Raw genomic sequence first — 26313 nt, forward strand, 5'->3', positions numbered from 1 at the left:
CGCTGGGGGGCAGAGTTTGGCAAAGAAGATTCTAAGGCAAGGCTACTTCTGGCCAACTATGAATGAGGATTCGATGGAGTTTGTACGAAGATGCGATAAATTTCAAAGATTCTCCAAGATTCCACGAGCAGCTCCAAACGAATTAAAACAAATGCAAAGTTCGTGGCCTTTTGCAGTATGGGGGATAGATTTGATTGGATCCCTACCTACAGGGAAAGGCGGAGTAAAGTACGCAGTCGTAGCAGTCGATTACTTCACCAAATGGGCCGAAGCTGAGCCGCTCCCTACCATCACGACCAAGAAAGTCCTTGATTTCGTTATTAAGAACATTGTCTGTCGATATGGTTTGCCTAGAAAGATAGTTTCAGACAATGGAACCCAATTTGACAGCGATTTATTCACCGATTTCTGCGAAATACATGGAGTCGTTAAAAGCTTTTCTTCAGTTGCACACCCCCAGGCGAATGGGCAGATCGAAGCCGTGAATAAAACCCTTAAAGACACCCTGAAGAAGAGGCTTGAAGAAGCTAAGGGAGCGTGGCCAGAGAAATTGCCTAAAGTCCTCTAGTCGTATAGAACGTCTCACCGAACAGCGACAGGACATACCCCATTTTCCTTAGCCTATGGATATGAGGCAATGTTGCCTGTTGTTGAGTCTAGTTTTTGTTATGTTTTGGTGATGTTTTTAGTAGTCTTTTATTTCGTTTTTCTTTCATTTAGTGCGGGTTTATGCTTTGTTTGTTTGTCTTTGTGAATATCAGGAAGAATTTAGCATGTGGAAGAAAATTCCAAAGAAAGGGAAGAAATAATCAAGTTTTTCATCATATTTTGATAAAGAATGGTTCTCAACACAATTTGGAAGTGTTGGTGAAATTTTGGGATGAAAACTTGAAGAATTGAGAAATTCCTTAAGAGCCACGGCATGAGCAAAGTGGAACCGCGGCTAGGGGGAGAAACAGAAGCATTGTTTTTGAGGACATCCTCGGGTCGCGGCATAGCTATAGAGAGCCGCGGCATAGATGGGCATTTTGCCCAGAACTCGTTGATGCGGGCCACGGCATGGCTTCAGAGGGCCGCGGCATGGAAAGGGCTTTTTGCCCAGGAATTTGGACACGGGCCGCAGCATAGTGTATGTAGAGCCGCGGCCCGCCTCTTTAAAATTTGAAACCTTAGGTTTTAACTTGGCGAAAAAGAAGAAAGAAGACACGTACGGATTGTGGATAATGCTGGTTTTGAAGGCTGAAGACCTAGAGTATTTTTACATGTTTTTCTTCTTCTTCCTGATGTTATCTTTAATTTTTGTTGTGATTAGCATTATGATTATGAACTAATTTTCTGTTTAGGATGTTTGATTGAATCACTTGAATCCCTGTTATGAACTAATGCAATTTTATTGTTCTTCTTCTTTAATCTTCTTCAATTCCATATAATCTGTTCTTTTAAATTGATTATTGATTGGCCATCTTTAGTCATTTACATATGTTTTTAAGTCAAAATCTGAGAAGTGAGATTTAATTCTGCTGTGGTTATATTGGACATAATTCTAATTTAAAACAAAAGTATCTGAATTAATTGTGTAACTGTTATTAAGTTGATTGAGATTAATGCTACATGCGTGGTTCAATTTACCATAGAAATATAGGAAATTGTCATCTAGGTTGAGTTTATAATTCATAGTATGATTATAGGCTGCTTTATCGACTTGTTAATTGGATTAGGTCAAAAGAAGAAGAATTCACACTTTGCATTAGGGAATAATAGGGAGGATAGTTGATGAGATTGAATATCCTAATTGTTTCTCAGTGATTAAATTAAAAGTTTTTCCATTAGTTGTTATTCTATTCAATTTTCAATTATTGTTTCTGCAATTTATAAAAATCAAGAATTTCAATTTATCAAATAGAACAAGAAATTAATTGACTAGTAATTGATAACTCAGTCCTTGAGGATGATACTTGGTTTTACCATTTTATTACGAGTTTGCGACTGTGTGCACTTGCATAGCAAAAATATCGCAACAAGTTTTTGGCGCCGTTGCCGGGGACTGAAAATAATTATCAATATCAGTCTAATTAATTTTTATTCTAATTTGATTTTAATTTCTCTTATTTCTAATCTGTTTAGTTGCTTAATTTGTCTATCTCAGGTGAATTTTGGTATATGCGTGGCAGAAAAGGAAAAGACACACTTGTTCCTCTCAATCCCGAGATTGAAAAGTCTTGCAATCAAATCAGAAAGAACAAGAGAGAGGGCCAGAATTCTGTGAAGATGGCCCAGAATGACAGGGATGGCAGGAATGTTCTAAATCCAGGAGTTGTACAAGGGGTTCAGGCTCAGACCAATGCTGAGAGGAGCCTGAGAGATTATGTGCTACCCACTCTGACAGGAGTACAAAATAGTATATGCCCACCAGTTGTAGAGGCCAACAACTTCGAAATCAAGCCTGCTATTTTACAAATGGTGCAGTCCTCTGTGCAATTCAATGGGTTGCCCTCTGAAGATCCTCACACCCATTTGTCCAACTTTCTGGAGTTGTGTGGAACCTTCAAATATAATGGGGTGAGTGATGACGCAATCAAGCTTAGGCTCTTCCCATTTTCTCTAAGGGACAGAGCTAAAAGTTGGCTGAACTCTCTGCAGCCAAATTCTATTGTCACCTGGCAGGATCTAGCTCAGAAATTTTTGTCTAAATTCTTCCCTCCGTCCAAAGCTACTAAATTGAGGGGAGAGATAAATAACTTTTGCCAGAATGACAGAGAGTCACTGTATGAAGCTTGGGAACAGTTTAAGGAACTCCTGAGAAGATGTCCTCATCATGGCATTGAACAGTGGATGCTAGTACAGAATTTCTACAATGGATTATGTCCTACAACCAGAACCATTATTGATGCTGCAGCAGGTGGCACTTTTATGAGCAAGAGCGCAACTGGTGCTTATGAGCTACTAGAGGACATGGCCACAAACAATCATCAATGGTCTGAGGAAAGATCATCAGGAGTTAGGAAGGTAGCAGGGGTGCATGAGCTGGATGCAATCACTGCTCTAACAGCGCAAGTAGCCTCTCTGACAAAGCAGTTACAACAGAGCAGTGTATCTGCTAATACGGTTCAGATGGCAGTGAGGTGTGAAATGTGTGGTGGTGCTCATTCTGTCGATCAGTGCCCTATCTGTATGAATAATAACACCCCAATGGATCATGCTCAAGTTCAAGAGATGGGAAACTTTCAAAGGCCGCTCAATAATCCATTCTCCAACAACTACAATCCTGGGTGGCAAAATCATCCCAATTTTTCGTGGAAGAATAATCAAGGCCAACAACCTCAGTTTCAGGGCCAATTTCAAAATAACATGCCTCAGCCACCTATGAATCAAGCTTCATCATCACATCAGCTTAGGCCTCAACAATCAATGCCTCAACCTGAGAGGCCTAATGAACTGCAAGCTGCCTTGTTGACTCTTACTAATACTCAGACTCAATTTATGACTGAGACCAGATCCTCTATTCGAAACCTTGAGACACAGGTTGGGCAGTTGGCCAATATGCTCAATAACAGACCCCAGGGAAACTTGCCTAGTAACACTGAAGTCAACCCCAAGGAGCAAGTTCAGGCAAATACTCTGAGGAGTGGGAAGCAAACTGAGCATCCTAGACCTCTACAGGCAGTGGTTCAGAATAAAGAGATGGGTGAACAGTCCGGTTCAGAAAGGGTTACTGAAGACCGTCAATAGTCAGAACAGAGTCCGCCAGTTGTTATTGAACAGCCAGTTAGAGTTCCATACCCTCAGAGGCTTAGAAAGACTACACTTGATAAACAGTTTTCTAAGTTTCTTGAGGTGTTTAAAAAGCTGCACATAAACATTCCTTTTGCTGAGGCCTTGGAGCAGATGCCCAGTTATGTTAAGTTCATGAAGGAGATTCTGTCAAAGAAAAGGAGAATGGAGGACTATGAGACTGTAGCACTCACTGAAGAGTGCAGTGCGATTTTACAAAGGAAGCTACCCCAAAAGCTGAGAGATCCGGGGAGTTTCACTATACCTTGCACCATTGGCAAGTTTGAATGTAAGCACGCCTTATGTGATATGGGGGCAAGTATCAATCTGATGCCCTTATCTGTGTTTAAAAGACTTGGTTTGGGGGAGGCAAAACCAACAACTGTCACTTTACAGCTCGCAGACCGATCGTTAACACATCCACGAGGTATTATTGAGGATGTTCTTGTGAAGGTGGATAAGTTCATATTTCCAGCTGACTTTATTGTTCTGGACATGGAGGAGGACACAGATGTCCCGATTATTCTCGGTAGGCCATTTCTAGCCACAGGCCAAGCTCTTATTGATGTTCACAAAGGAGAGCTTAAGCTTAGAGTTCAAGGAGATGAGGTGGTCTTTAATGTCTTCAAGTCTATGAAGTATCCGGTGGCTAGTGACAGTTGCTTTAGTGTGGATGTGATAGAAAAGGCAATCTCCAAGAGAAGGGTGAGCAGTGATGCCTTAGAGGCAGTATTATTGGGTGATGAGGGCGATGATGATGATGATGCTGAGATCAGAGAATGTGTAAACTGGATCAACTCATTCTTACCATATTGGAAGAAGTTTCAAGAACTAGCAGATGTGACTGATAAACCGCTAACCTCCATTCAGCAACCACCGCAGTTGGAATTAAAGGTCCTTCCAGATCACTTGCGCTATGCTTATCTGGGAGAGAATGAAACTTTACCTGTCATTGTGTCAGCTGACCTGTCAAAGGTAGAATTGGAGAAACTGTTGAGGGTTCTAAGGGAGCATAAATTGGCCATTGGGTGGACTTTGGCAGATATTAGAGGAATCAGCCCATCGACAGTGATGCATAAAATTTTGTTGGAGGAGAATAGCAAGCCATCCATAGAGGCCCAAAGAAGACTCAATCCAGCTATGAAGGAAGTAGTGTTGGAGGAAATTCTTAAATGGTTGGATGTTGGGGTAATTTACCCAATCTCTGATAGTGCATGGGTGAGCCCTGTGCAAGTGGTACCTAAGAAGGGTGGAATGACAGTGGTGAAAAATGAGAACAATGAACTCATTCCAACCAGAACTGTAACGGGGTGGCGGATTTGTATAGACTACCGCAAGCTCAATAAGGCCACAAGGAAGGATCATTTTCCTTTGACCTTCCTTGATCAGATGCTTGACAGATTGGCAGGCCATAGCTACTACTGTTTCTTGGATGGGTATTCTGGGTATCATCAGATCGCTATTGCACCAGAGGATCAAGAGAAAACAACATTTACATGTCCTTATGGCACATTTTCTTTCAGGAGAATGCCATTTGGACTATGCAATGCCCCTGCAACATTTCAATGGTGCATGATGGCCATATTTTCAGACATGGTAGACCTGTGTATTGAGATATTCATGGATGATTTCTCTGTTTTTGGCTCATCATTCGACCTCTGTTTGGGTCACTTGGAGAACGTGTTGCGTCGTTGTGAGATGGAAAATCTGGTGTTGAATTGGGAGAAATGCCATTTTATGGTGAAAGAGGGGATTGTTCTTGGCCATAAAATTTCAAGTGAGGGAATTGAGGTAGATAGAGCAAAAATTTCTACCATTGAAAAGCTGCCTCCACCAGTTTCAGTCAAAGGAGTTAGAAGTTTTCTTGGTCACGCTGGGTTCTATCGAAGATTCATCAAAGATTTCTCAAAGGTTTCCAAGCCTCTCTCGAATCTGCTTATGAATGGAGTTGTCTTTGATTTTAATGACGAATGTTTGAGGGCGATCAATTTCTTGAAAGAAAAGCTTATTTCTGCTCCAATTGTGATAGCTCCGAATTGGGAATTTCCTTTTGAGTTGATGTGTGATGCCAGTGATTATGCAGTGGGGGCAGTTCTGGGACAGCGGATTGACAAGGTATTCAGGTCTATTTACTATGCTAGTCAGACTCTAAATGATGCTCAGCTGAATTATGGCACTACAGAAAAAGAGTTGCTAGCTATTGTGTTTGCTTGTGATAAATTCCGACCATATCTTATTGGTAACAAAGTGATTGTCTACACTGATCACTCTGCCATTAAATATTTGATGGCAAAGAAAGATGCCAAGCCCCGCCTGATTAGATGGATTCTTTTGCTTCAAGAATTTGACTTGGAGATTCGTGACAAGAAGGGCAGCGAGAATGTGGTGGCGGATCATCTCTCTAGACTTGAGTTGGAGGAGACTGAAAATAAGAAAGCAGTGCAAATCAATGATCACTTTCCTGATGAGCAGTTGTTTAGGGTAAGTGAGACTTTAGCTGTCCCTTGGTTTGCAGACATAGTGAACTTCTTGGTTGCAAAAATTGTGCCTCCTGAAATGTCAAAGCAGCAATTAAAGAAATTCTTTTCTGAGGTGAAACACTACTATTGGGAGGAACCTATTCTCTATAGGCACTGTGTTGATCAGATTATCAGAAGGTGTGTTCCTGAAGAAGAGATGCAGTCCATTCTTAATCACTGTCATACTCAACAATGTGGAGGGCACTTTGGAGCATCAAGAACAGCGGCCAAGGTATTACAAAGTGGTTTCTATTGGCCTTCATTATTCAAGGATGCCAATGTTTTTGTAAAAGCCTGTGATAGGTGTCAGCGAACTGGTAATATCTCAAGGAGAAATGAAATGCCTTTACAGGGGATTCTTGAGGTGGAATTGTTTGATGTATGGGGCATCGATTTCATGGGGCCTTTTCCACCATCTTACAACAATGAGTATATTTTATTGGCAGTGGATTATGTATCCAAATGAGTAGAGGCTGCAGCAACTAGAGCCAATGACGGTAAAACTGTGCTTAATTTTCTGCATAAACATATTTTTACTAGATTTGGCACTCCCCGAGCTCTGATTAGCGATGAAGGGAAACACTTTGTGAATAAGCAACTGGATGCATTGTTGGCTCGTTATGGAGTTTATCACCGAAAATCTTTGCCTTACCATCCTCAATCAAATGGGCAAGCTGAAGTTTCAAACAGAGAAATAAAAAGCATCCTTGAGAAGACCGTTGACAGTTCAAGGAAAAATTGGTCGAAAAAGTTAGATGATGCGATTTGGGCTTACAGAACTGCATTCAAAACACCAATAGGCATGTCTCCTTACATGTTGGTGTTTGGTAAAGCATGTCATCTACCAGTTGAATTGGAACATAGGGCATTCAGGGCTATGAAAAAGTTGAATTTTGATTGGAGTGCCGCTAGTGAACGAAGGCTGTTGCAACTGAATGAACTTGACGAGTTCAGAAATGAGGCTTATGAGAACGCCAAGATTTATAAAGAAAGAACAAAGGCTTGGCATGACAAGAGTTTAATCAGAAAAGAGTTCCAACCAGGGCAGCAGGTACTTCTGTTCAATTCAAGACTGCGACTGTTTCCTGGCAAATTGAAGTCAAGATGGTCAGGGCCATTTACTATTGTTCAAGTTTTTCCATATGGTTCTGTAGAATTTCGGGGCAACTCCGGTGATTCCTTTAAAGTCAATGGTCAGAGATTGAAGCCATACTTGGGTGGTAGTTTTGATCAAGCGAAGTCTCTCCTCCTTCTGAAGCCTCTCTGAAGAGGGGTTCAGCGTCCGGCTAAATGACGTTAACGACAGCGCTTGTAGGAGGCACCCTATGTTTTACTTGTTATTTATTTTACTTTTGTATTTGTAAACAATGGATATTTGGTTTATTTTTGGACTTTTAGCATCGTGAAAAACGTGAAAAATCAAAAAAAAAAAATTTAAAATCAAAAAAATAGGAAATCCTTAAGGGCCGCGGCATTGCCATATGATGCCGCGGCATTGGGGGTTCCAGAGGCCCATGGATTTTTTAAGTATAGGGGCGAGCCGCGGCATGGATCAGGAGGGCCGCGGCATTGAACCCCAGTTTTCCCAGAAAATCGAGGCGGGCCGCGGCATAGGTATCAGAGGGCCGCGGCATTATACCCTGGAAATTTTATGCGGGCCGCGGCATGGTCAAAGTAATGCCGCGGCCCGAGTCCGAAATTTGGGATAAAAAGCCCTAATTTGGCCACATTCTCACTCAATATCACTTTCAGAAACTATTCTCCTACCCAAAACATCTTTTTCTCTCTATCTCTTGAGACTTCCATCAGCCAAGGAGACAAAAAGAAGAACTTTTGTGCCATTCAAGTAAGTGCATCTTACCTATTCTAGTGCTTTTGATTGGAGAATAGTTTGCATTGTGGTATTTTGGTTTGCTCTGTGCTTTTCTTGTGAGACGTTTAAGGGGTTGGTCGATTGTTTATCTGGGAATTAGTGTCTGTGCTGTTGATTGTGTTAATCATAAGTTTTGGGGGAGTGACACCTAAGGAAAATTGTACTCAAGGTCTTGAAAACCTATTTGGGAGTAGTTTGTTCTTGTTTTGAAAGACACTATGGGTCCGAAGAGAAATCCCCCTAGAGGAACCACCTCAAAGAAAGCCTCCTCATCGCGCACTCAACCACCACCAACACCACCTGCCCCAGCTGATTATGACACAAATTTATTTGTCAATAAGGACGCAGCTGATTTATTTAAAAAGATTTATAAGAGATCGGTGGTAAAGGAAAGGGGGTTTGAGCTTAATGAGGCCACTACTGTACAAAACCCTGGTTATGACATTATCAAAGCTGAGATAGTGCGCCGTAAGTGGGGTTTCCTTTGTGACTCTACTCATGTGGGCTCAGCCAACTGCTCTCAGTTATATGAATTTTTTGCCAATTTCTCATTTCAAGATGCAGAACAGAACAATTTTATCAGGGGTAAACTGGTGCCTACAACCTCTTATGCATTTAACCAATTATTGGGCCTTCCCTCATTGTCTGCACAAGAGGATGAACATTGGCAGTTGGCCCACTTTGAGGAGCTAGACTATGACATTGTGGCTGCCGTTTTGAGTATGGAAGGGGCACGTTTCAATTATCATAATGGGAAGCCCAAAGAGTTGTGCAGGTGGCAGCTAAACCCAATTGCGAAGGCGTGGGTTTATTTTGTGAGTGCACGTTTACTACCGACTTCTCATCTGTCTTCTATTGATAGAGAGCGCTGTTTGTTGGTGTATGCTATCATGACTCAAATGAAAGTTGATGTGGGTCGCATTATTCGTTATAGCATTCGCAACATCAGCAGATTCAATACTACAGCTGGTGTTGCCCATGGTACCTTCCTCTCGACCCTATGCAACACTTATGAGGTACCAGTCTACAACAGCGATCTAGTCCGGAGGCCAATGGGGGCAATCAATCAGACTTTGTTTACGGCATTCCCTTCGGCCTCTCTTACGCCGCCTGCCTTTAGCCAGCAAAATAAGCGCAGTCGGGCTGATGACACAGTGGACATCGATCAAGCTGAGGAGGAGGAAGTAGATGAACCAGGCCCCAATAACCCACCTTCGAATTTGGCAATTGGTGGACCGATTGATGAGCATACGCAGCGTACGCATGACCGATTGGATTACCTTATTCAGCAAAATCAATACTTAATCCAATCGAATCATGCGCAAAATCAGCACTATAATGACTTCATGGTGCAACAAAATGAGTACGGGCGAGTTCACATTGAGGAGTTGAATGCGTTAGTGACGAGGTGGACTATGAGCTCCGCTGATGAGAATTATTTCACTCCTCCGCCCCAGTACACTCCATACCAGTGGCCACCTCTACCACCTCCTCCGCCATACTGATGTGGCATCAGGTAAGTTCTCTTTCCTTGTTCTTTTCTTTATCACATTGGGGACAATGTGCATTTTAAGTTTGTGGGAGAGATTATTTTGTTTTGTTTTGTTTTGTGCGTTGTTTAGTTTAGTGTTTAGTTTGTTGTGTTATTTTCTGTGTTGTTCAGTGTAACTGTTAAGCCATCATTCTTGTCTGTTGTTGCTTTGTCTTTGCTCGTGAAAAGGAAATTGAATTCAACTGTGTGCTTGGTTCAATTGTTTTAGAGTTTAATCTAAAAGTTTTGTGGGAAATTTTTAATATGTTTTGAAAATGCAACATTTTGGATTTTATTATATGAGTTTGACTAGGGTTGGTGGAATGATAATTTGACTTTGATAGAACTTGCATTATTTGGCCTTTGAGGCGAAATCATTGATGACATGTGTTTAGAAAAGTGATTTAGGCAATTTTATTGGATCGATTGTGCCTTTCAAGCCAACCTTGATTTAATCATCCTTTGTTACCCTTTTTGAGCCTTAAACTTGGTTTTTGTTCTTGATTATACTATTTGAGCCTAAATTTCCTAACTTCATTATTTTTGTTTTCCTTTTCCTTTGTTATCATAAGCATATAATTTGTGGGAAAGAAGAATGAAGAATAGTACGGATTTGGTATGATTGGAATGTAGTATGATTGTACAAAAAGAAGAGAGAGAGAAGTCTTTGAAAAAAAAAAAAAAGAATCACTTTGTCACACTCCTTGATTATGTAGATATAGAAAATCTTAAGTTTGGGGGAGTGTGATATTTAAAAAAAAATAAAAAAAAAATAAGAAAATGATGAAAGTGTTGTAATCTCTCTCTCTAATTGAATAAAATGGTGATTTTTGGTGTGGTGAAGAGAAATTTGGCTGGTTTCAAGGTTTTTATGCTTATGGTAATGATTGAGCCTAAATGACAATTTTATCTACCCTTGCCTAAGCCTAACGTTATAACCTGTGAAAGTCCTTTTGATTTCGAAACACGTGTTGTTGACATTAGTGGAGAAGGTCAAGTAATGCAAGCATATTGTAGAGTTGGTTTGTGGAATTGTCTGGAATGAGTTGAGCATATATGATAGAATCCAAGTGTTTTAGTCATTTTCATGATATATTATTGATTTCCCTAATTGAACTATACAAATTGGACTTTAAGGCAATTGAGCTGAAATTCTGGTTATAAATATTGCAATTGAGATTTCATGAGTTTTGGCAAAGCAGTGTAGATGGTAATGATGGTTTAGCTTGTTCGTTTATGTTTGTTTCTTTTTGTTAGTTTAACTTGGTCTTTACTCGAGGGCGAGTAAAGGTTAAGTTTGGGGGAGTTTGTTGAGTCTAGTTTTTGTTATGTTTTGGTGATGTTTTTAGTAGTCTTTTATTTCGTTTTTCTTTCATTTAGTGCGGGTTTATGCTTTGTTTGTTTGTCTTTGTGAATATCAGGAAGAATTGAGCATGTGGAAGAAAATGCCAAAGAAAGGGAAGAAATAATCAAGTTTTTCATCATATTTTGATAAAGAATGGTTCTCAACACAATTTGGAAGTGTTGGTGAAATTTTGGGATGAAAACTTGAAGAATTGAGAAATTCCTTAAGAGCCACGGCATGAGCAAAGTGGAGCCACGGCTAGGGGGAGAAACAGAAGCATTGTTTTTTAGGACATCCTCGGGCCGCGGCATAGCTATAGAGAGCCGCGGCATAGATGGGCATTTTGCCCAGAACTCGTTGATGCGGGCCGCGGCATGGCTTCAGAGGGCCGTGGCATGGAAAGGGCTTTTTGCCCAGGAATTTGGACACGGGCCGCGGCATAGTGTATGTAAAGCCGCGGCCCGCCTCTTTAAAATTTGAAACCTTAGGTTTTAACTTGGCGAAAAAGAAGAAAGAAGACACGTACGGATTGTGGATAATGCTGGTTTTGAAGGCTGAAGACCTAGAGTATTTTTACATGTTTTTCTTCTTCTTCCTGATGTTATCTTTAATTTTTGTTGTGATTAGCATTATGATTATGAACTAATTTTCTGTTTAGGATGTTTAATTGAATCACTTGAATCCCTGTTATGAACTAATGCAATTTTAATGTTCTTCTTCTTTAATCTTCTTCAATTCCATATAATCTGTTCTTTTAAATTGATTATTGATTGGCCATCTTTAGTCATTTACATATGTTTTTAAGTCAAAATCTGAGAAGTGAGATTTAATTCTGCTGTGGTTATATTGGACATAATTCTAATTTAGAACGAAAGTATCTGAATTAATTGTGTAACTGTTATTAAGTTGATTGAGATTAATGCTACCTGCGTGGTTCAATTTACCATAGAAATATAGGAAATTGTCATCTAGGTTGAGTTTATAATTCATAGTATGATTATAGGCTGCTTTATCGACTTGTTAATTGAATTAGGTCAAAAGAAGAAGAATTCACACTTTGCATTAGGGAATAATAGGGAGGATAGTTGATGAGATTGAATATCCTAATTGTTTCTCAGTGATTAAATTAAAAGTTTTTCCATTAGTTGTTATTCTATTCAATTTTCAATTATTGTTTCTGCAATTTATAAAAATCAAGAATTTCAATTTATCAAATAGAACAAGAAATTAATTGACTGGTAATTGATAACTCAGTCCTTGAGGACGATACTTGGTTTTACCATTTTATTACGAGTTTGCGACTGTGTGCACTTGCATAGCAAAAATATCGCTACACCTGTCGAATTAGATCCCCCCTCACATTAACGTCTAACATACGACCAGGACCAGAACAGCCAACTGATGATGGAATCCCTAGACTCGATTGACGAAATACGGGAGAAGGCCCAACTCCGAGTTGCTGCATACCAACAAAAAGTCGCCCGGTACTTTAACTCCAAAGTTAAAGAAAGAAAATTTAACGTCGGCGACTTGGTGCTACGACGATTTTTCTTAAATACCCGCGACCCTACTGCTAGAGTGCTCGGACGTAATTGGGAAGGACCTTACCAAATTGAAGAAGTCCTTCATCCGGGCACCTACAAACTTGCACGCTTAAACGGAGATCTCGTTCTGCGTTATTGGAATGGAGAACACCTGCGCAAGTATTATTAGTAAACAGTTCTTCTTAAAGGACTGGCTTGTATTAATTTTTCTTTTTACAAGTTTAGCAAAGAGGGTTAGCCACGCTATATGGCTAATCACTCGTATATGTAAGATTGTATTTCAGAATCACTCGTAAAGACATGTTTAGTCCATTTTTAATACGAGATTATAAGGGACTGTGCGCAGCCAGTCATTCTTGCCAACCTTTGTGAATTTATATTTACAAGTATTTGTTCATTACATGTGTTGTTTTGCTGTATTACAAGTATTATTTTTTACCCGAGCAGAAATGTTCGAACAGGTCGTGGTCAAGGCAAGTAACCAAGGGCCTAAAGCTCCTCGATCACTTGGGGGGCATATAAGGCACATCGATAGCAAAGCATACCGTGAGGTATGTAAACACATGAAAAAAATGAGTGAAAGCATGCTGAGGTACTTAGAGTATTTTTCAAAATTTATATTTTGTTAAATCATGCAAAAGTACTATGCTAAGTTCGGTCATACGGACAAATGTTATAATAAATGAAAATGTTATAGCATCATGCAATCTTTTACACCGCAAGCATCACTGCTTGGATGTAATTATTCAAGTAAAAGAAAAAGATTTACTGACCGTGCAGCAAAGTTTAAAATGAAAATATTGTCCTTACATCACGACCCGTGGGTCATGTAGTCAAAAGAAAAAATAAATGAAAAAGCTTAAGAGGCATTGGGAGTAGGAGGGTCCTTAGCAGCATTCTGGGTGACAGCATCCTTAGCAGCCCCTTCTTCCTCTACGCTAGCGATGCTTGGGGAAGCAGGGATCCTCGCTCTTGCCTCCTCTTCAGCCAGTTGGGTAGTGCAGCGAGCCAGCTCGGCAGCCCTGACATCCTCTGAAAGATAGCTGAAGTCGGCTCCCTGATTGTGTTTCCAGAAGTTGTAGAAACATCGGAGCGTCGTCCTCTTATACCTTTCTAGATTTTTGGAATTGTCGAGCTCCAGCTGCTTTACTTTGCCCTCAAGAGTGGCGATGGCCTCGTCTTTGGGCTTAAGCACCTCTTCCAATCTCCTGACTTCGCGAAGATGGGTTCGGCTGGCATCTTGATACTCCTGCCTCGACTGTACCGCAGCCGCCTTTGTAGCTTCAGCCTCCGACGACTTGGTCACCGCAGCATCCCTTTGTTGAACTATCGCCTCCAACTCCTTAGTATGCCTGGCCTCTGCAGCCGAAAGATCCTCAGCTGCTTTCACCTGATACCTCTCAATTGCCTTTACCCTAGCCTGCTCGATGGTGGCTTGGGTACGGGTGCGAGCAGTGGTGGCAAACAGCAAAGCCTGAGGACAGAGGATAAAAGTTAGAACCTGTGGCAAGGACTAAAAGACTGAAGCCAAAAAGATTAAAGAAGTACTTACGCTAGCTATTTCATTCAAGGTCCTGTTCAGGATTAGGTCGACCGTCATATTTTCTGCCTCAACCATTGCATCCTTGACACGGTCGTTTTTCCCGATGTACGCAATGCGGTATTTGGCTGCTCGTATGGCACGGCTCGAGAGTTTGGCCCCAAGAGTTTCCTCCCGTTTGTCTTGTTCCCTTCTGGGCGCAGCCGGAGGAGGGTTCATTGGAGCAGGGGGAGTCTCCTTCTCAGCAGGGGCCAGAGGATGGGCAGAAGTTTGCCCAGCAGACACGTCTCTAGGAGGGTCTTCTGTTCGACTCTTTTTTGCAGGACCCTGGCTCGTCTCGCCAGTTTGTCTCCGTGACGACTTCCTCCTAAGCTGAGGAACTTCCTCTTCCTCCTCAGCCTGGTATAAGTCGAAGACATTGGGAGTGGCCATATCTGCACACAAGTAAAAACATGCAAAGGGTAAAGATAAATGCAGATGAAGACTCTCTATCAAAACGAAAAAGAAGGTCACAAAGTTAGTACCCGAGCTACAACTACTGGTCGGTATACTATTGACTCTATTAGTCACACACTCATTATCTGGCATGAAGAAGTCTGGCCCTAAATTTGGAGTATATGTAAAGTTTCCCTCCCCATCAAACAAATGACAGGGAATTGGCAAGCTACTTAAAAGCAAAATAACTTTACCATTTTCATCAGAGGATTCCCCAGGTCCACAACTGGCTCTTTGGCCTTTTGTTTCCCCTTACCTTGGGGAGCAGAAGGCCTTTCTGCGGAAGGATTGCCCGTGGGCTCCCTGATTGTAACCCCCGTTGGCCTCCTTCGAGGAGAGGACGCGAGAGGTTGCTGCTCAGGAACCCCCTCGGCAGTGGCATCGTCTACCACAGACCCTCTTGTTTCATGGCGAGGAGCCAGGAGGCCAAACAGCCTCAAGTTTTCATCGGTAACCAAGGACTTGACGCTTTTTTCTGCGTCTGTCATCCTGGCCAGTCTATTGGACCTCAACACCATGTCTGGTGTTGGGGTCGGACGTAACCATGGGCCTGAAAGACAAAGTGCAGTTTGAGAAAAATGAAAGGAAACTCCTTGATTAAAAGTATCGACCAGTCAAAGACGGTACTTACCTCCTCGAGCGAAGGCCAGGTTATTGCTGGTTATGTCCTGAGTAAGGAAGTACTCCTTACTATACTGCCCCACGTTAGATATGTGCGTAGTGTCACTCAGGAATGCCCGGTTTGTCTCCTGGTGACAGAAGTGGAAGAAACCCGTTCCATATTGTTGCGGGTTGGATTTTAGGTCGAAAAGATAATTGACCTCGTGGGGAGTAGGTTCTGGCCATTTTTTAAGTTTGTACAAGATATAGAGTGCAGCCAGGATTCTTTATCCGTTTGGAGTAATTTGAAAGGGGGCGACATCGAAATAATTAGCCACCCCCTGATAAAAAGGATGTAGAGGGAGGAAAGCCCCCGCCTCTATGTGATACTGAGACCAGGCGCTGTATATACCTCCGGGAAGGTTAGCCCTTTGGTCTGTGGCAGGAAGTTTGATGGTGACCCCTGTGAGGGGATACTTCCTAAAATAATTAGCAACCATCTAAAGGGTCACCACGCTGGTCGGGGAAATATACCACTCGACATCAGGCAAATTCTGATGCCGAGGGCGGGCTCTAACTTGGATGTTAGGGTCAGGAACAGGATTGTCTCGACCGCTGGTCGAGGGAGCCCTAGCCTGCGAATTAGGCTGGGTAGGAAGGTTTGGACTGTTTTCAGACTCAGGTCTTTTCTTGCCTACGGATTTGGAACGGGCCATTTGAGGAGGAGAAGGACGAGGTCTGGTAGAGGATCATGAGAAGGGAATCTCGTGGACTCGGTCGACCGGTTGTTCTTCGCCTTCGAGCAACTGGGCGAGAAGATCGTCGTCGATGGGCCGTTCACCTCCCCACAAATTTGGCATCAATGTCTGCAAACAGAAGAATGGGGAGGTGAGGATAAAGAATTTTTAAAGGCTTTTTAGAATAACGCTGGTCGAGTATAAAAGCCAAGCTTTTATACAACAGCATTCTAACAAAAAGCTAAGTTTTCCGCACGAACAGTTTGAAAGACGGATCAAAGGGTGAAAGTAAAAAGTTTTTCAAGAAAGCTTTTTTCAACTCCCCTTAGGGCGGGAAAAATCTATTTTCCAACTAGCCTAAAGATCGAATTTTTACTTCGATTTTACGTCCTAAAAGTATGATCCTGATTATTAAACTAACTCGTGACCCTTTTTTTTTGCCTACAAAACATTCCACTCACAAGCGTCTCAAACCAGAAATAGATGAACTCAAACAGTCAACATATAGAGGCATGCATCATGAAAATTTGAAGCATGAGAAGTCGAAAACTTACCAAGAAAATGATCGTGGAGATGGAAAAAGGGTCTTCGGAGATCAAGGAACTCTCGAGCTGAGTCTTGAAAATGCATAAGAACGGTCTTTGGAGAAGTTTAAAACTCTGGTTTTTAGGGTTTCTTGTGAAGACAATGGCGTGCGTAAAAAGAAAAGGAAGATTTCGAAGGTATTATATAAGTTTGTCTGTGGCATTAAAAAGGTGTAATCATCAATTTCCCTTTTTCGAAATATGGTGAAGCAGAATGGCCGTCGAATTATTACTGGGGAACCGAAAGGTCATGATTAGACAGAAGTAGGTCACTTTTTCCAAGAACACACGAAGGGTTCTGACACGAAAGGCGGGGTTACTGAAGAGTCGTTCGCTCAAAAGTTTATTTATTGCTCGTGATAAATAAACTTGGGGGGAAAATGTTATCCAAAAAATTAGCATTGATGACGTGGCAAGTGATCCCTGGACACGTGGCTGACACCTGGAAGAGCTCTGCTAGGGTATCGACCAGACGACGCATTAGAAGCAGTAAGCAACCCAATTTTACCTACGACCAGTCTGGTCGATGCTTCTGCATACAAAGCAACATTACTGAGAAGATCTTTGTAAATCCCGAATTTAACTCACACAATCTCCTGAGTATCCGATTATTCAGGAAAGAATATCTGTAACAATCTTTTGTAATCCCCCTTGAGCCTATAAATAGCAAAAGATAGCTCAAGGAAGGGACTTTTGGCTTTTGAATCATTTGAGACTAGAGTAATTCTCCTAGTGATATTGTATTGTTCTTCAGAGGTTAGTGAAACTCATTGAACCCTTATTCTTTGATCACTCCTTTGATTCTTATATCAATAACAATCTAAGTGGACGTAGGTTATTACCAGATCCTGGGGCCGAACCACTATAAAAACATCGTGTTGTTATTCCTTTTTGTCATTGCGTTCTTCTCTACACATTCATTCATATCAAGCATATTCTGACTCCATGTCAGTTGACCAAAATCTGGGTCAACAAGGTCTATAAATAGCCTAGTATTTTTCATTTGTAGACATGCACAATCTTGTATTGAGAATACTCTGTTGAATTGCTCTAAGAAAGCTTTGAAAGGGTATTACGAATCAATAATATTGACTCGTGGACTAGGAAAATTTTAACTGCTGAACCACGTAAAAATCCTACTGTTCTTTTCTTCTTTTCTGAATCTTTGTGTAGTGCTCTTCAAATTTAAGTTGACGAAAAAACAGCGTCAACAATAACGAATATCCACTTCTTTTTGGAGCACCATATCTCTCACGAAGTGCACATCTATTTCAATGTGCTTAGTTTAAGCATGATAAATAGGATTGGCAGCTAACGAGGTAGTCCCAATGTTGTCACACCAAATCACAGGAGGCTGTTGTAATGTTATGTGCATTTCTCTCAACAAGGCTCTAAGCCAGGACACTTTAACTGCTGCATTTTCCAAAGCTCGGTACTCAGACTCGGTGCTTGATCGTGCAATAACATGCTGCTTTTTTTTAGCTCCAAGACACTAAAAAGGAGCCCAAAAACATGCAGTAAGCTCCTGTTGACTTGCGGTCGTCTGGACAGCTTGCCCAATCGGCATCTGTAAAGCCCTGTAGCATGAGTGTCTAAGTGGAACTAGGTCTGAAGCTAATACCATATGTTATGGTATGTTTGAGATACCTTAGGACCCTTTTACACGCCTGCCAATGAGTCACATTAGGTGCTTGCAAAAATTGACTCAGCTTAGACACAATGTAAGCTATATCCAGACGAGTAATAGTCAAGTACTGCAAGGCTTCAATGGTACTCCGATACACTGCTAGTTCCTTCAATAATTCCCCTCACTCCGAGACAGGGTCTATCTTGGAGTCGTTGTAGTAGAGCACCCTTTGGCACCAGTCATTTTGACTCAGTTGCGGAGATCAGAAACGTACTTCAGTTGCTTCAATGAAAGTCTGCCATTTAAGTCATCCACTAGCTTCTGAATCAAAGCAGAGCTTGTTTTTGTAACTAGGAGATCATCAACATAAATTCACAAGTACAAGAGCTGAGATTGATGGTGATAGATGAAGAGGGAGACATCAGACTTTGAATTTATGAAACCCCATGCTAACAGTGATTACCGCAGCCTATCAAACCAAGCACACGACACTTGTTTAAGCCCATATAGTGCTTTTGTTCAATTTGCAAACATAGTGAGGGTGTGTAGCACTAATGAAACCTTGAGATTGATACATGTAGATTGTTTCTTTTAAAAAAACCATCGAGAAATGTGTTATTGACATCAAGTTGCTTGATATCCCAGCCAAAGTGAACTGCAGCTGTAAGAACAATTCGAATAGTGGCTGGTTTGATTACTGGACTATACGTCTCATAAAATTCCACCCCTGGAGTTTGATGAATCCCTTTGGCAACTTAATGAACCTTGTGCTTTTGAATAGTGCCATCCGAATTGAATTTGGTTTTGAAAACCCATTTATTACCAACAGGCACTAAGTTTGATTTGTCATGAGAGCATCATACTCAGTTTGCATAGCTTGCAACCAAATGGGACCCTGAATAGCTTCTTGGACTGAGTGTGGCTCAATTGGACCAGGTTCCACACTGAGAGGGTGCTTAGTAGTCATAAAGGTCTTTGGTTTGGCAATGCCAGTTTGGATTTTGGTTTGCATTTGGTGAGTAGAGGTTGTAGCAGGTCGATAATGCAGAGGAAAAGCTGTAGAAATAGAGGCAGTAGGCATCACGACATTTTTACTACTGTTAGTCTCTTGTTGGACCTCTAGATGTTGTTCAGAAGTTGTTGTGTCAACATGAATAGAGCTTGTAGAAGCTAATAATTATTTAGTAGCATCACAGATAGAAGAAGTAGAGGTTGTCCTTGGTTGTGGTGGAGTTACTTCTAGTCCAGCTGAGATAGATTGTACACTAGTTGGTGGTCTGGTAGCTGATCATTTTTTTTTGAGTGGTGAATTTTATGGTAGGATTGGTAGGTGTATTATATGGCTTAGCTTAAGAATGAGTGGAGGGAAATAACAAGCTATAAGGAAAGGTGTTTTCATCAAAAACAAAATTTTTTGTGATATAGACACAACCAAATGGATGCAAGCACTTATACCCCTTATGATCATTGACATAACCAATAAACAAGCAAAGGGAAGACCGAAAATCTAACTTATATCTATTATTTGGTCTAAGGTGTGGATAACTAGCTGTGGCAAACACTTTAAGAAACCTATAGTTAGGTTGTCTCTTGAACAGTTTAGAAAAGGGACAGTGACCCTTGAGAACCGGTGTAGGTAGTCTATTGATAACATAGATTGCTGCTTGGAAAGCTTCCCACCAAAAGTTTAATGGCATAGAATCTTGTGCCAACAAAGTTAGGCTTGCCTCCACAATATGTCTATGCTTTCTCTTCACTCTACCATTTTATTGGTGTATACAAGGGCACGATTTTCTAAACTGAATACCATGGTCAGCTAAGAAATATGTAAAAGGTCAAAACTCACCCCCCCAGTCACTTTGGAATGCTCTAATGGGGACACCAAAAAAAATTTCCACACGCAGCTTAAAGACTTTAAACATGGATAAAGCTTCAGGCTTGGTTGTAAGGGAATAAATACATGTATATCTTGAACAGTCATCTAAAAATTACACATAATATTTAAAACCCTCATTGGAAGGAGTGGGGGATGGACCTTAAAAGTCAGAATATACCAACTGTAAAGGTTGGGTGCTATTATTTTGGGATAAAGGAAATGGAAATACATGGCTTTTGCCTAATTGACAAGAGGAGCATAATTCACTATTATTGACTTTATTAGTGATACATCCACTCAACTGAGAAGACAATAGACTCAAAACCTTAGCACTAGGATGGCCTAGGCGTCTATGCCAAGTAGTAGAGTTGGTTTTGACAGATGTAAAATATATTGAACTGTGTTTGTTACAATTGGTTTTGACTTGGTTGGAAACATGTGAACAAGCTGAATACAAATGTCTATGATACAAAGACTTGGTTTGGGACTTTACTGGTTGACTTGGTTGGAAACATGTGAACAAGCTGAATACAAATGTTTGTGATACAAAACTTGGTTTCGGACTTTACTCGTTGGTAGAGTTTGTACAATCCATCTTCAAGCTTTCCTTCCAGAAGTAGAGTTCATGTTGTTCGATCCTTCACATAACAATTTGTGGAGTGAAATTCCACAAAAACATTATTGTCAGACGTGAGTTTGCACAGGTGCCTCCTCCTGATTGTCATCTTCGCTGTGATACCAGTAAACCACAGCAGTGTGACCTGCCTTGGAGCATATTTGATAGATCAACTTCGAGTTTCCTGAAGTAGATCCTCGACCACGGTTGGGAAAGCGATCGCCATAGCCTCATCCAAAACCACGATCTTTGTTGTTGTTGAAGCCTCCTCTGGATCGTCGATTCATCTGAGCAAGATTGGCAGTGTGATTGGTGATCTGCAAAGTTTGAGCAGCAGACCAAATTTACAGTCGGGTTTCCTGACTTAGCAGAAGAGACTGAACCTCTTGGAGGTTAAATGCTCCAGTAGTTTGGGTGAGTATGCTGGATATAGTAGCATAATACTCTATAGGTAATCCTTGGAGAAGATGCATAATGAGATCATCTTCAGAGACGTTGTGGCCAGCAAGAGCAAGAGTGTCAGAGACACTTTCCATTTGAGTAACGTATTCCGAAATTGTCATCGCGCCTTTCTTAAATGTTTGAATATGAGTTTTCAGCTGCATTATGTGCATCTTGGATCGAGAGGAGAACAATCGTTCCAGTGCCAACTAGATCGCATTGCTCGACTATCATCGTGCCACTTGTGACAGGATCGCAGGAGACAAAGATGAACGGAGCCAGCTTAGTAGCAATTGGTCTTCTCAGATCCACAATGAATACTCCGGATTCTCGATCGTCTGCATTTGGCCTTTCTCATCTGTGATCTTGACAGTCTTGACTGGTGGTGGCTTGATTCCGAAGATGTATCCTTCTAGATCATATCCATGGATCGTCAGAACAACTTGAGAGCGCCACACAATGTAGTTGGTTCGATCGAGTTTGATGGAGATCACAGAGCTCAGAGAAGAAGTAAAGGGCGAATTCACACTTCTACAATCTGGACATCAAACATCAATCATGGTAGGTCGAATCTGCATAAACTGACTTAACATATGTTCATAAGTCAGTACTCAGGGAACCGACCTATCATGTTAGTCAAAGAGAAGCACGGCAGGTTGGTTTTTAAGGAACTAACATACCATGCATACAAGGTAGGTCGTTTCCCCGCAAACCGATCTACCATGCTTGTCAAAGACATGCTAGGTTGGTGTACATAGAACCGACCTTCCATGTGAGTCAAAGATAAGCATGGTAGATCGGTATACATAGAACCAACCTACCAAGCTATTTACTTTATAGTATTTTTTAAAGTATATTAATTATTTATTATTACCTTATCAATAGTTTTAAAAAAATAATACATTGTAATTTGTTTAAGTTTAATAAATATATGAATAAAAATAAGTTTAATATATATATTATGTTTATATCTAATTAAAAGAAAAAATTAAATAAAATGTATATAATATTATTTACAATTCGAAAAAAAAAACTTAAGAAAAATTAATTAGACTTATATTTTATATTAACTTTATAAATGACATGGTAGGTTGGTTAGTCGGTTCTAACCGACCTATCGTGCAACTTAGTAGGTCGGTTTTATAAACAGGCCTACCATGTTATTTTCTTGATATGTTTTTTTTTTAAATATACTAATTATTATTTATTAATTACCTTGTATTGTATTATTTTAAAAAATATAATATTATATTGAAATCCTTTCAAAAAAAATATAATACATTGAAGTTTTTTTATGTTTAATAACTATATGAATAAAAATAAGTTTAAAAAATATATATTTTATGTTTATATTTAACAAAAATGAAAAGAATTTAATAAAATGTATATAATATTTACAATTCGAATAATAAAAAAACTTAAGAAAAATTAATAAGATCTATATTTCAACATTAATTTTCTAAATGACATGGTAGGTCGGTTGTAGAACAGACCTATTATGCAACTTAGTAGGTAAGTTGTAGAACCGACCTACCATGCTACTTAGTAGGTCAGTTTATAAAACCGACCTACCATGCTACTTAGTAGGTCAGTTTATAAAACCGATCTATCATGTTATTTTCTTGATATGTTTTTTTTAAAGTATACTAATTATATTATTTATTAATTACCTTATATTGTATTTTCTTAAAATATAATATTACATTGTAATCCTTTCAAAAAAAATAATACATTGTAATTTTTTAAAGTTTAATAAATATATGAATAAAAATAAGCTTAAAATATATATTATGTTTATATTTAATAAAAATGAGAAGAAATTAATAAAATGTATATCATATTATTTACAATTTGGAAAAAAACTTAAGAAAAATTAATTAGATTTATATTTCAATATTAATTTTCTAAATGACATGGTAGGTCCGTTGTAGAACCGACCTACCATGCTACTTAGCAGGTCATTTTTATAAACCGACCTACCATACTATTTTCTTGATATGTTTTTTTTAAGTACATTAATTATTATTTATTAATTACCTTGTGTTGTTTTTTAAAAAATATAATATTACATTGTAATCCTTTAAAAAAAATACATTGTAATTTTTTTAAGTTTAAAAAATATATATTTTATGTTTATAGTTAATAAAAATAAAAAGAATTTAATAAAATGTATATAATATTTACAATTCGAATGATAAAAAAAACTTAAGAAAAACTAATTGTTGATGCCGTTTTTCGTCAACAATGAAATAAGAGCACGAAAACAATAATTGGTTATGGCCAAGAAAAATATGATAACACAAATGAGATTTTTTACGTGGTTCAGCAGTTAACTTTGCCTAGTCCACAAGTCTTTGTTATTAAACTTAAGATGATCTCTGAAAATTCTTCAAGAGTCAATTCTCCAGAGTTTTCTCTCAAGATCACAAAATTTCAGTCATTTACAATGGTGCATGACCTCTCTATTTATAGAGAAGATTTCATAATACTATCCCACATATTTCGGGAAGTTATTCTGTATATGCAAATAAATTTAATGGCATTAAATGCCCACAATCCTATATGCAAGGAAACGTCCCCTGAAGATCAGGGGGCGTCTAATTGAACAATTAATATTCCTTGATTATAGGGGATTTATAGCAATCAATGTAGACCGCGTCTCTTATTGATGATTCACTAAGATATTCAAAGTTATTATCTTATATCGCCAATGTTGTTCCCACCCAGGTCTCTTACTGACTTTCGAGCTTATGACATCTCCTGGAGATCACGCTACTCCGAGCTCATACTTATGTCAGGCTCGGAGCCCCTAATCCGAGGCCATCTGAGAACAGAAGTGCCTTGATATCTGTCTTTCGAGCTTGTAATGGTTTTGAGGCTACCATCTTCGAGGCTGCTCGCTGCTTGTAGGTCAGGTGCCTAGGTTGTGGGCACGTGTTCCAGGTATTACGAGCCCATTCCTAACGAATCCAGCTTTCGAGATCACAATTCTTAAGGCTCGAAATCTGGGTGTAACATTTTGCCCCCTCAAAAGTATGTGTTCGAATCCTATGAGAAGGAAACTTTTGAACTACTTTCTTCGGGAACCGCACTGTCACACACTTGAGAATGGACATGTGTCAGCTGGGTATTGCTCATCCAAGGTACTCGAGTACCTTGGAAATCCGCGCACGATCGTTTTCCTGCCACCTTTTTGGTGCCATCATGTCATCAATCCCTGTCCGTTGGATTTTATAAGGATTCTGGCCAATGGCCCAAATTAATCCTTTTTTGCCATCTATATATAAGACCCCAGTCATCGTCTTCCTCTTATTTTACACTCATCAGAAGAAGAAAAAAAAGAGACCAGAGGTCATCTCAGAGAGTTTTTTTTTTTTTGCTTGTCCATGTTCTCCCTGCCGAAGAAACAAAGGACCACCAGTTTGTTCGAGACCGTAAGGTCATACCTGCAGCCTCTCCTTCAATCAACGATTTCTCTGCAATTGCCGTCATTGTGTAAGTATCCGATGATCTTTTTATTTTCCTTCATGCCGGTTTCTGTCTGTGTTGTTCTTTTATTTCTGAGAATGCACTAGTTTATTTTCTTAGTTTGTCACGCTAGGAAACTTTTGACCGACGGGCTTTCACGTTTAGGTCTCCATGCTAGGTTTGAGTCACTGGTCCAAATCTGATTTTGATGTAGAACAAGGTCTCTTTTTTCTGGGTTTCAAAATTTAAAAGACATATCTTGCACACCAAGATATCGGGTACAAAATCTTGGTTTTAAAGAATGCACGATACCCAAGATTACCATTTCTGAATAAACGCCACCCTTTTTCCCTGATATTTCAGGATTTTCAAAAAATTTATCCACTCTCCTCCTTTTTCTCGTAGAATACACATTCGGACTCTCAATCGGAGTTTTAGTATCGAGCTCGTTTCGTTCTCAAGCATTCTCCGAGCTTGTCTGGTCAAGCTCGCAATTTAAGATCTATATTTCAACATTAATTTTCTAAATGACATGGTAGGTCGGTTGTAGAACCGACCTATTATGCAACTTAGTAGGCCGGTTGTAGAACCGACCTACCATGCTACTTAGTAGGTCGTTTTATAAACCGACCTACCATGCTATTTTTTTGATATGTTTTTTTTTAAATTATACTAATTTTTATTTATTAATTACCTTATATTGTATTATTTTTAAAATATAATATTACATTGTAATTTTTTTAAGTTTGATAAATATATGAATAAAAAATTGTTTAAAAAATATATATTGTGTTTAAATTTAATAAAAATGAAAAGAATTTAATAAAATGTATATAAATTTAACATTTACAATTCGAATAATAAAAAAAAGCTTAAGAAAATTATATCTCTATTTTCAATATTAATTTTCTAAATGACATGGTAGGTCGGTTGTACAACCGACCTCCCATGCTACTTAGTAAGTCAGTTGTACAACCGACCTGTCATGCTATTTACTTAATTATATATTTTAACATATATAAATTATTTTAATAATTGTTTCAAATAAAATTATTTTAATAATAAATATATATAATTTATTTGTGTGTAAAATAAAAGTGTACTTTTATAATTTATTAATATTTACATTAAATTGTATTTTTAAAAAATATTATTTTACATTAGATATTTTTTATTTTAATAAATAAATGAATAAAAATAAATTTTTATGCTTATTAAAAATGTTGAAAATGTGTTATGCTTTCTTAAAAAACAAAAAGCGACAAAAATTTCACGTTGTACAACAAACCTTTAAGCGCCAAAATTAAATTTTGGGCTCATATACTTTCACATCTTCCCTAATACTCTCTGAACCCTAACACCAATCTCCCAAAACCCACACCCAACTACCACACTCTGCTAACTTCTCTCTTTCTCAAATGTGATGATGACGGGAGAAGTGACTGGTGATGGATTTGGGAGCTAGCAATTGTGGTGACTCTTCATCTTCAGTGAGGACGCGACTTAAAGACAACTCGAATGCCCCATTCAGTATTTCTGAATACCTTTTCCACAATATGTAATTATTTTTATTTTTATTTTTCATTCTTTTTGGGATTTTATGAACAATCAACAAATCACATATCCAAATATTTGTTTTTGAAATGTTTTCGCATATTTGAATACCCTTTCAATTCGGCTATTGAGTTTCAAAAAGCCACATACTGCATATCGGGTTAGTGGGTTATTGAAGTTCACCATCAAAAA

The 26313-nt window shown here is 39.3% G+C and overlaps 1 non-coding gene and 1 pseudogene across 1 annotated transcript; both read right to left on the reverse strand.

Annotated features, from left to right (window-relative positions):
• The window catches only part of LOC133799952 (putative pentatricopeptide repeat-containing protein At1g56570), a 57555-nt pseudogene that overhangs the window by 28216 nt on the left and 3026 nt on the right, over positions 1-26313 (reverse strand).
• On the reverse strand, positions 2716-2822 carry LOC133802930 (small nucleolar RNA R71). Its single transcript, XR_009877673.1, has one exon. It is a non-coding gene; the product is annotated as a small nucleolar RNA R71 (small nucleolar RNA).

This window comes from Humulus lupulus, chromosome 9 (genome assembly GCF_963169125.1).
Source record: "Humulus lupulus chromosome 9, drHumLupu1.1, whole genome shotgun sequence".
Lineage (NCBI taxonomy): Eukaryota > Viridiplantae > Streptophyta > Magnoliopsida > Rosales > Cannabaceae > Humulus > Humulus lupulus.